Consider the following 12141-nt stretch of genomic DNA (forward strand, 5'->3'; position numbering starts at 1 on the left):
ATGGAAGCATACATTCCTTTCTCATATCCTTTGACTAACACAAGAAAGCCTTGGTTTAATCACGCTTGTTCTAATGCTGTCCGCAACGAGGAGAGGGCCTATAAAAGGTACCGGAGCCAACCCACCCCTGAATCACATCTTTTATACATTTCTGCCCGGAATCGTGCTAAGTCTGTTCTTCGCTCTGCTAAAAATAATTTCATCCGTACATAATGCTCTCAACTCTCCAACTCGAACTCTTCCCGCTCCTTCTGGCACCTTGCCAAAAACCTTTCTAACAACTTTATCTTATCATCCTTCCCTCCTCTTTTCACCTCTGATGGTTCTGTAGCTATTTTTTCTACTGATAAAGCAGATCTCTTCGCTCAGACTTTCTCCTCCAATTCCACCTTAGACGATTCCGGTGCTGTTCCTCCATCACTTCCCCCCTCTGATTTCCTCATGGCTATCATTAAAATTTCTTCAGGTGATGTATTTTCTGCCATTGCTGGCCTCAGTACTAATAAGGCATATGGGCCTGATGGAGTCCCTCCTGTTGATCTCAAGAACTGTGCTTCTGTGCTTACACCCTGCCTAGGCAAACTCTTTCGCCTTTGTCTGTCAACTTGTACCTTTCCATCTTGCAGGAAGTTTGCTGTCATTCAGCCAGTCCCAAAGAAGGGTGACCATTCCCAACCCTCTAACTATCGCCCAATTGCTTTAACATCCTGTATCTCAAAAGTTTTTGAGTCTCTTCTTAATAGAAAAATTTTAAAGCATCTTTCCTGTCATAACCTTCTTTCTGATCGTCAGTATGGATTCCGTCAGGGACGCTCCACAGGCGATCTTCTCACCTACCTTTCAGATTCCTGGTCATCCTCCTTTCGGGACTTTGGCGAAAGCTTTGCCATTGCACTTGACATCTCAAAGGCTTTCGATCGAGTCTGGCATAAATCTTTAATTTCCAAACTGCCCTCTTACGGTTTCTATCCCTCTTTCTGTGCCTTCATCTCTAGCTTCCTTTCTGGTCGTTCTATAGCCGCTGTTGTAGACTGCTATCGTTCTTCTCCTAGATCTGTTAACAGTGGTGTTCCTCAGGGCTCTGTCCTATCACCAACTCTCTTCCTTTTATTCATCAATGACCTTCTAAGCTATACATCTAACCCTATCCACTCATACGCTGATGACTCCACCCTTCACCTTTCCATTCGATTCCCACAACGTCCATCTCAGCAGTTACTTTAACAGGCAAGGGATGAGGCTATGGGACACCTAATGTCTGACTTGGCTCGTATCTCTGACTGGGGTAAAAATAATCTGGTTGTTTTTAATGCATCAAAGACTCAGTTTTTGCACCTATCAACCCGACAAAATCTTCCACAGTTATACCCACTTATGTTTAATAATACTCAGCTTAATCCTGCATCATCCTTGAACATGCTTGGGGTTTCATTTGCTCGGGACTTGTCTTGGAAAGTTCATATTACATCTCTTGTAAAATCTGCTGCCAAGCGATTGGGTGTGCTAAGCCGACTCCGTTCCTTCTTTGCCTCTGCACAATTGTTGACTCTATACAAGGGTTTTATCCGCCCCTGTGTGGAGTAAAACTCTCATGTGTGGGGAGGCTCCCCACATACAGCTCTTCTTAGTAGGGTGGAGTCAAAGGCTGCTCGTCTCATTAACTCTCCCCCTCATACTGACTCCCTTCAACCTCTGTCTCTTCGCCGCAATGTTGCATCTTTATCTCTTTTCTGTCGCTACTTCAATGGTCACCGTTCCTCTGAACTGTCTGCATGCATTCCTCCACTTCTACGACGGGCGCGTAGCACCCGTCTAGCAGCAAACTCTCACCCCTTTTCTGTCGAACTCACTAATGCAAGAGTTAACCGTTACTCCCAGTCTTTCATTTATGCAACAGGTCAACTCTGGAACTGTCTCCCTCTGTCTGTATTTCCTGCTTCCTATGATCTCCAGTATTTCAAACACAGTGTGCCCAGGCATCTCGAAATGAATGGATCTTGAATTTGGCTCTCTCTCGTATTTTGTTTTTCCCTTGGAAAGAACAGTTTTGCGGGCTCATGGCCTTTGGTTCCTTCTTCCTCACATAAAAGAAAAAAAAAAGTAGTAGTAGTAGCAGCAGCAGCAGCAGCACAGCAGCAGCACCAGTATTTTTTCTTTTCCTTTTTATTGTTATTTATATTATTATTATTATTATTATTATTATTCTACATATGAGGCATAAAGGACAGGAGAATCCAATTTTGCTCCTAAGAAACGACAAAAAAAAAAAAAAAGTAACACAAAGACATTGGTACAGGAAGCACAGCACTGACGTACGTGTTCCTGCAGGTAAAACACACAGGTGATAATAAAAACACACCCAGCACGTAACAGATACAGGGCAGGAGAGAATAAGTTAGCACGTGTGTGTGTGTGTGTGTGTGTGTGTGTGTGTGTGTGTGTGTGTGTGAGAGAGAGAGAGAGAGAGAGAGAGAGAGAGAGAGAGAGAGAGAGAGAGAGAATCTGTAGCCTGAATATGGTGAGTTAAGTTACTGTTTACTTAAAGAAAGTAAGTAGATCATTCGTAAGTGGCACTGGATATCCCGTTGTACCTCTACCTTAGCGTTTTTTTTCCAGCACGTTATCCCTCAAAATCCCCAAATATGCTACTGGTCCAAGCTATATCGATATTAAACCGATATAAATAATAGAGTTTACCAGGGAATGTTAAGGAGTGATATAGAAAATAAATTGCAAAAGACTAGGGGCTAAGACACTTCTTATATATCTAGAAAAGCAAGTCCCAGAGAGGGAATGATAAGTTAAGGTGAGGAGATAAGATAAGGAGGTCGTGTGTTGAGTCATTACTTTCTTAACTGCGCTGATGAAGATTTGGTCTCATGTTAGTCATTGGGTTCAGGCATCTGCATTTTTTAATATATATATTTGCTTCTGACCTCTGTACCGCCTCGAATTTTGACCTATTGTTTCTATTTTATCTTTCCTTGCTTTCTGGTCACCGTCTCGCCCCATCCTTGAGTGGGAAAGAGGGTATAATGGTGGTGATGATGGTGATAATGGTGATGATGATGGTGATTATGATTCTCACTTGCTAATCTAGTTTTCCTCTCTCTCCCCCAGTCTGCCGTCAGTTCTCGCGGCCTGTGTGGGTGATGGTCGGGTCGGTCCAGCCTGACAGCTTCGATACGCTCCACTCCTACGCCAACACCTTCCAGATGCCCTTCGTTACGCCCTGGTTCCCGGAAAATGTGAGTACCTGCGTTACAAATTTACTTATTATTGAATTTGTGTATTTGTATTGTGTGCTGCGGGGAGGTGATCTTAAGATGGGGCTGGGAATGGAAAATGGGGCAAGAGACGGAAGAGGAAAAATGTAGCGGTGGAGAGGATATGAAGCAAGAAAAGGTAGAGAAAGAAGGAAGAAAAAGGGGGGAGAAGTGGAGGAGGAGGACAACTGGTAAGAATGTGGAGATGGATGAAGAGATATGATATAAAGGAGAAGTAGAGGAAGAGGGCTACGGTACTCATTACGAGTATTCTCAAGCCAGCACCTTCCAGGTGCCATTCACTATGATTTAATTCCCAGAAGATGTGAGGACCTAAAATTATATTTATACTTCAGTTTATTTCACAAGTTTAAGAATTATGAAGATGTATTTCGTAATAAATTAGGAATGTGATGTGACGACAGTGAAAAATAAAGTTGAGGCAGTATTACCACATAAGAAATCGTTTTTATTTTTTTCAATGACATTTGATATATTGCATGGTAAAGGAATAGTGAGACCATATTCACAGCACTTTTCTTCCAGAGTACACTTACACTTATATAACTGCTACACCACGATGGCATTTATATTGCAGTAAAAAGTAATAAAATAATGTAGGGATTGGCTTACATGTGCTTAGGCTATACCGTCTCGATCAATCTCCTGTGAATTTTTTTTCCACTGTGGCATCCCTACGGCATATATTTTTGTAAAATGTGTGTGTTTGTTTTTAGTACTTGCTTTGATTAAAAGAAAAAAGAAAAAGAACGAGGACTTTTAGAAAACCTTCGGTACCCGTGTAAGGTAAGCGGGGCCTTGGCTATACTGAGGTAAAATGTACTTTAATACTTCAATCCCTGAATTTACGGAAGGTGCGACGAATCTGTCATTCAAGAATCATACCTGCTGGAGAGTGAAGGTTATCTGCAAATGAAAAGATCATTGCTTATGTCAGTTTAGAGACGAACTATTTGAAGAAAGAAAAAAGAACTGGGAGAAACCGGTAGTTTAGCAAATTATGTTTTAGCTACGTTGGTGGTGGTATTGGGAATAGAGGCAAAGGAGAGAAGTCTGTAAAGGGTTAAAACAATTTGTGTTTAGGAGTCATACTCGCAAAGGCGTTTGTTAAGGCTGATGGGCTTGTGGACATCATCGCTGCGAGATGACAGTGATATTGGGGTGAGTACGGGTTAAACTGGAAAGCGGGAAAAATGGTGGAGATGGAGGAGCAAGATGGAAGAACAAGAGTTAGTTAGAGGTGAATATTTCATTAATCATTTTTAGGGAGAGGAGGAAGCTGGGTAATGGAGAAAGGGAGGAAGAGGCAGGAAGAGAAGGAGGAATAGAAAGGACGATAGGGATTAGGAAGAAGGAACAGGAGGAGGCGGAGGGGACGTTATAAAGAAGAAGAAGAACTGGTATGCGGGTAGGATGTAATTATAGTACGTACGGGATAGTTCTGGTGCTGTGTGTGAGTATGTGTGTGAACCTGCAACATTTCTTGGTGATTTGTAAGCAAAGAGGTGTAATGTGTGTGTGTGTGTGTGTGTGTGTGTGTGTGTGTGTGTGTGTGTGTGTGTGTGTGTGTGTGTGTGTGTGTGTGTGTGTGTGTGTGTGTGTGTGTCTGTATCTGTGTGTTTTCACTTAGATGAATTAGTTTCGTGATAATGATTTTGACACTGAAATATGAACCCGGATAATCGTAACTATTATCAACAATAATCACCTTTACTGAGGCAATCTGGCGGCTAAGTGGGTTTAGGCCTATTTAGGGATAGTTCTGGTGCTGTGAGTGAATATGTGTGTGAACCTGCAACATTTATTGGTGATTTGTGAGCAAAGAAGTGTAATGTGTGTGTGTGTGTGTGTGTGTGTGTGTTTTCTCTCAGATGAATTAGTTTCTTGATAATGATTTTCACATTAAAATATGAACCCTGATAATGGTAACTATTATATACAATAATCACCTTTCCTGAGGCAATCTGGCGGCTAAGTGGCGTTATTTAGGCTGGGTTTTGATCATTTCCACCCCTTGCTTTCTATAATATTAAGTCTCATTGCTGCAGATATAATGGCAGTAGGTTTTTCATATTTATCTGCTGTTAAACAAACTAAACCGTGGTAATAATTCCATTTAAGAAATACAGCTGCTACAAGACGAGGAATATGTGTGAAGTATATTAATTGTGCTAAATTAGAAACACACACACACACACACACACACACACACACACACACACACATGGTATTTACACTCAAATGGCATTGCTTAATTTACGTCTCTCTCTCTCTCTCTCTCTCTCTCTCTCTCTCTCTCTCTCTCTCTCTCTCATTTTAGCACTCATGGTACCATCCTCCAAACTTGTAGTCACTTTCCCAATATTTCTCTCCAGATTCTCTTGTCCCCTTCCCCCAAACACACATATATTCGACTTTACATATTTTAATCTCTTCAGATAAATCGTACTCTGAGAGAATTTGGATTTTTCGTAACATCTTCTCCTTATAAATTTTTTGTATATTTCACCTCAGTATCCTCTTGTATATTACAGCTGCAAACTATGTCGATATGAAAATGATAAAAATACCGAAAATGACGATGTTACTATGCAATATGCAGAGTACATCGCTTAGGAAGAGGTGTTACGGAGCCTCCCATGCCAGCTAGAGTACAGCCCAAAGCACTGTGTTACCTGGGGTGGAGAAATAGAGCAAAATATGTTAGTTGGCTCCACACCCAGATCAGCTGTGTGGTCTTGTTAAAACGTCTTTCGTGATCTGGAAAGTTTGTTATCATTGGAACTTCTCGTAGAAAAAACATGCTGTTCTTGAAAATCATTCGTCAGTTAATTTTTGTGCCAGTGTAGTAATTCCCTTGATGTACACGCGTCTTCACATGACTCAGCCCACATTAATGTCAAATTAGGATGCGTCATTCTGGCATATAATTTTACTAACTATCCAAAAATATGCTTTCAGACACATTTGATTTAGTATTTTTCGCGTTTTACGACTATTTCTTCACTGGGTCTCAACTTCTATCTTGCCATTCACTTTAAGTTTTTATTCTTTCTCTCCCTCACCATACTTTCTCCCTCACCATACTTACTGTTGCACAAATTTTGTAGTAATTCACCCAGTACAGTATATCCAAGCATCTTGGCAGGGTGTACCTTGAAAGCTTATTTTGATCTCTTATCCATAAGTTAATGTTCTTGCATATTATGTGGTATGGTCGCATGGGCGTAGGTGTGATGTGGTGCTATGAGTGTTGGCCTACGTGTGATGTGGTGCTATGAGTGTTGGCCTACGTGTGATGTGGTGCTATGAGTGTTGGCCTACGTGTGATGTGGTGCTATGAGTGTAGGTGTGATATGGTGGTATGAGTGTAGACCTACGTGTGATGTGGTGTTATGAGTGTAGGTGTGATATGGTGATATGATTGAAGGTGTGATGTGATGATATGAGTGTAGATGTGATGTGGTGATATGAGTATAGGTGTGATGTGGTGATATACTGTATGTGTAGCCTATATGTGATGTGGTGATAAGGGTGTAAGTGTGATACGGTTGTACTGACGCAGATGTTTTCATTCATTCATTGCCAGACACCATGTATCCCAATCGGGGTGGCCAAGGGCTTAGAGTTAATCCTCCACCAACCCCACTTGACGCGTAGGGATGCCAACAGCATCTGGTGTTCCCAGGCGGTCACCCATCCAAGTACTAACCAGACCCAACGTTGCTTAACTTCGCTGATTGGATGGGAAGCGGTGTACTCAACGTGGTATGGCCGTTTGGTTTTAACCTGATCAAAACTGCTATAGTTACTTTGTTCCCACAGATACACACAATTCAAGCACTAACACTGCCTTGTAACCAATTCCACTGACTGAGTGTTCTTAAAATCGCATCCCTGCACCTTTACCTTACCTTCAGCCTTTCCACCAAGTTTTGTCTAAACTGGATCAAAACTATTTAAGCTGACCATGCGATGACAGCCTGACCTTTGACCTATTACTAAAACCTTGATCTTTAGATGACTGTTCTCAAAATCATATCCCTTCATCTTACCCTGAACCCTTTAACAAACTCTAGTCTATATCGGATAAAAACCACTTACACTGACCTTGCCACGTGATCTTGCCCTTTGACCTATGGTTCTCAAAAATAAAAGATCAACCCTTTGCCTGACCTTCAACCATTCCACCAAGTTTGGTTTTGAACGTTTTTGATCTGGCCCTGTGACCCTGACCTTTGAATGACTTCTCAAAATCGAATCTCCCCCTCCCCCCTTTTTATTTGTCTTAACTTCAACGTTTCCACCAAATGTGATATAAAGTGACGAGAAGAAAAAAGGATTGCTAGGTAGGGGGCTCTGATATCCTGGGTTGGCGTGGAGTTGGTGGATCGAGTGTACAGTATGTAAAAAAATCAAAAGCAGTAAAACCAAACAGTATTAAAGATATAAATTTAAAATTCGTGCATTCACGTAAAGACAGTTGTGTACACGGACTTCACAGTGCTTTCTAATTTCTCTTTAATTTCTTCAAAGGTAATGGCGAATTTGAAGTTTTTGCAATTTTTCACACCAGTTGTTTTTGGGTCACGCTGCATACCCAGGCTCTGCACTGGTACTGGCGATCCATAGAAGGTCAGAATGAGGAAGGTGCCAGGATAAGGTCAGTAAGGGAGACATTTCCACCGTCTCAACACCACTGTCTTCCTGGGAGGACAGGGTCCTTTTACGGGAGTAGTTTGAGTCACCTCTGCAATATAATGTTACCTGTTGCACCTGGACCAGAGGGTGTGCCCTATCTTTATACTTATTATATAGGCTACACATATATATGTATACAATGAATAATATACGGCGTGTGTGTGTGTGTGTGTGTGTGTGTGTGTGTGTGTGTGTGTGTGTGTGTGTGTGAACGTGCAATACAGTAATTCTTGGTGATTTGTGAGCATAGAGGTGCGCTGTGGTGTGTGTGTGTGTGTGTGTGTGTGTGTGTGTGTGTGTGTGTGTGTGTGTGTGTGTGTGTGTGTGTGTGTGTTTTCACCCAGACGAGTCAGTTTCTTGGTAATGATTTTCACCTCAAAATATGGACCCTAGTAAACGTAATCATTATATACAATAATCACCTTTACTGAGGCACTTTAGCGGCTAAGTGGGGTTATTTAGGGTTGGTTAGAATTTTTTTCCACCTCTTACCTTCTGTTATATTTCGTCTCATTTCTGCAGATATAATGGCATAACTTTTTTCATATTTATCTCCTATTAAAATAACCCCAAACGATGGCAATCACTCCAACTAAGATATACAGCTGCTACAAGACGAGGAATATGTGTGTGTGACGTGTATTAATTGTGTTAAATTAGAACCACACACACACACACACACACACACACACACACACACACACACACACACACACACACACACACACACACACACACACACACACACACACACACACACACGATACTTTTACCCAAGCCACATTGGTTAATTTACGTCCTCTTCCCATCAGTCTGTCTGTCTGTCTCTCGCTCTCTGTCTGTCTGTCTGTCTGTCTCTCTCTCTCTCTCTCTCTCTCTCTCTCTCTCTCTCTCATTTTTTCACCCATCGCACGTACATCCCCAAACTGGTGGTTACATTCCCAATACCTCTCTCCAGATTCCTTTATCTCCTTCCCCCAAACACACACTTTTGACTTTTACATATTTTTGTCTCTTCGGATAAACTGTTATTCTTTAAGTGGCTTTGAAATATTTCGTAACACTTCCTCCTCATCGATTTATTTTGGATACAGGTACTATACCTCAATATCCTCTAGTATGTTATTGATGCAAACTATGTGGGTATTAACATAATATATTTACCGAACAAGATAATGCTACTGTGCACTGTGCAAAGTAAATCGGGTGTTACGAAGCCTCCCATGATAAGTAAAACACGGCCAATAACATGCTGTTACCTTGCTGGGAGAATTAGAACAAAATATATTAATTTGTTCCCCACCCAGGTCAGCTGTGTGATCTTGTTAAAATGTGTTTAGTGATCTGGAAAGTTTGTTATTAAATCTTCACTTCGAAAATACATGTTATCGTTTTTATAATCATGCGTCGATTAATTTTTGTGCACAGTGGAGTAAATTCCATTGATGTACCCTTGCACATGTCTTCACATGACTCAGTCCACAAATGTCACATCAGGGTGCTTCATTTTTGCACATACTAAGTAACCAAAAATGATCGCTGAAGCACACTTGATTTTATAGGATTTTTCGCGTTTTTCTGCTATTCCTCCACTGGGTTTCAACTGCTTTTCATGCCATTCACTTGTTTTTTCTTCCCTCACCGTTCGTACTATCACACAAGTTTTGTACACCTTCACCCAATATATCCAAGCATCTTAGAGGGATGCATCTTGAAACCTTATCTTGTTCTCTAATCCATAAGTAAGTGTTCTTGCGTTTTATTATAGGCATCACTCTGTAAGTATATATGACCAGATCTGACGAAGAATAACATGCGCTAATGGCAGCAGGTTGATAGTGCGAGGTATCGTTGAAGAGAATTAGTAGTAGGAGTGAGGCACGGCTGACGTGAGTAAGTATGGAGAATGAGTCAGGAAAAACGTAAGACAGGATGAAGGTTGAAATAAAGCAGAAGTGAGATAACGCCAAGAAATGAGGGTAGAAGGAGGCAGGGAGGCGTTAGAGAAAGAGTAGGGTATAGTGATGTTAGGCAGGGAGGGAGTGGGACCCAATGGCGTGAGAGAAGACCACAGTATGGCAGGCTAACGCTTGGCAAGGTAGGGGTGAGACAGGGTAGCAGAGTAGTGTTAGGCAGAACACGGGTGAAGTAAGGTGGTGTTGGGCAGGACAAGGACGAAAAAGGGTGGTGTTTGGTAGGGCATGGGTGGGCCAGAGTGGTGTTTGAAAGTGCAGGAGGAAGGCATGGTGATGTTAGGCAGGGCAGTCGTGGTTCATGATGGTGTTAAACAGGACAGGGATGAAGTAAGGTGGTTTTGGGCAGGGCAGGGGTGAGGCAAGGTGGAGTTAGAAAGTGTAGGTGGGAGGTATGGTGATGTTAGGCAGAGAAGAGGTGAGGCAAGATGGTGTCACACAGGACATGGATGAAGTAAGGTAGTGTTAGGCAGAACGGGAGGCAAGGAGGGTGGTGTTAGGAATGGAAGAATCAGGTGCACTCATGGATGATTAACAGAAAAATCTTAACAGTATACGAGGTTTGCTAATGGAATTCGAGGAGGTTAATCCAGTGCAGATCCTGCTCCTTGATTTCAGTCTTATACATCTTTTGTTCCATTTTTCTCATTGCTGTTTCCAGTTTCAGTCCTTAGCAACCATACCTTCCTTTCACCTTCATACTCTCCCATCCTTTTCCATAACATTGCTCTGTACTATTCAAATGGGAATCCTCCTCTTCGAATTTGCTATCTTCTTTCAAAATATTGTTCATCCTTTTACTTAATTCAACCTCATACTCTTCCTCCGTTCCGTTTATATTGCTCTGTACTAGTAAAATGACTATCCTCCTCCTCCATTTATGCCTCTTCCTAAATTATATTCCACCTTCCTTTCTCTCCCAGTATTTTTTACAGCTTTCCTTTGTTCTGTCCCGTTCTTTTCCCCTTCCCAGTTGCCATCCCTCGTGCCTTAGTGTTACCCGTCCCTTGGCCTATTACGTGTGTTCTGGACACGAGAGCACAATATATATTTTCTTCTCTTATTCGTTTGTCGCGGGCATCGGAAGAATTAATCTCCTAAGTGTCTGCCACAGAAGACTTGAAAACTGATAATGTGTGAGGTAAAAGGTTATGAAAGACATAGTTCACAAGCAATTCTGTAATAGAATAAGCATCCAAAATGTATACATCAAGATATTACACCAAATGAAATCAAATATGTAAGATAAAATAGGATCAGACAACTACCTATTCAATACAGTTACTATAATTTCGATCACGCATATAAAATGACTTAAAGTGTGATCATTGAAAATCTGACCCTGTGGCTCCCCTTCAAGATATGTGGTTAGTTGGGCTCATTTCGCATTCCACCTGCTCACTTCACTCGGCCTTTGAAACATTATCATGAACTATTACATCCACTTGTATTTAATACAGCCACACTAAACGAGGACAAAGTTTATGTTTTCAGATTTTTGTTTTTAGCTTTGGAATTGGGTTGTTGCCCGTAGGCCTGTATATGTGTTATCCTGTAATCGGGCTGCAACCAAAACTGCCATACCCGTACATATAATTCTGTTGACACTTATAGCGATAGTACCGACTAAATGTAATCCTGGGGCAAATTATGTACGAGGAGAAAAACTGTGGATCCACTCATAACGTACTGGGATGTTAATTTTTTTCTTATATTAAAGTATTCGTCGCATATTATAGCACGCAATTATTGCGCTGATTCCATCACCCTACGTTGTTTTAACTCCATAATCTGTCTCCCGTGTAACTCTGCTTGGTAGGTTCGTAGCCCATAACTCAAGCATCTCTCTCTCTTTCTCTCTCTCCCTCTCTTTCCAGTGTAACAGTCTGCTTGGCAGGTTCATGGCTCATAACGCAAACATTCCCCCCCCCTCCTCTCTCTCTCTCTCTCTCTCTCTCTCTCTGCAGGAGTTTGATGTAGTGGATCGCGTTGCCCTCTCTCACCACCTGTTCACATCCACAGTATTCCAACAGTAGCATAAAAAAAATCGTGTAAGGTTCACACAGTTTATACAAGAAACCAAAAGGAACACTCTAAACTTCACACAAATGGAAAGACTGATGTAACTCTCAACAAGTATCATCCCCTTGAATCCCGTGATGTAATTATTTTATTTTATT

General features: G+C 41.6%; 1 non-coding gene across 1 annotated transcript; it reads right to left on the bottom strand.

Annotated features, from left to right (window-relative positions):
• Positions 1-6950: 6950 nt before the first annotated feature.
• Positions 6951-7069, bottom strand: LOC145390399 (5S ribosomal RNA). The gene has a single exon (XR_013895621.1). It is a non-coding gene; the product is annotated as a 5S ribosomal RNA (ribosomal RNA).
• Between the last annotated feature and the right edge of the window lie 5072 nt (positions 7070-12141).

This window comes from Coenobita brevimanus, chromosome 1 (assembly GCF_032717465.1).
Source record: "Coenobita brevimanus isolate Jiangsu-jjx chromosome 1, ASM3271746v2, whole genome shotgun sequence".
NCBI classification, from domain to species: Eukaryota; Metazoa; Arthropoda; class Malacostraca; order Decapoda; family Coenobitidae; genus Coenobita; species Coenobita brevimanus.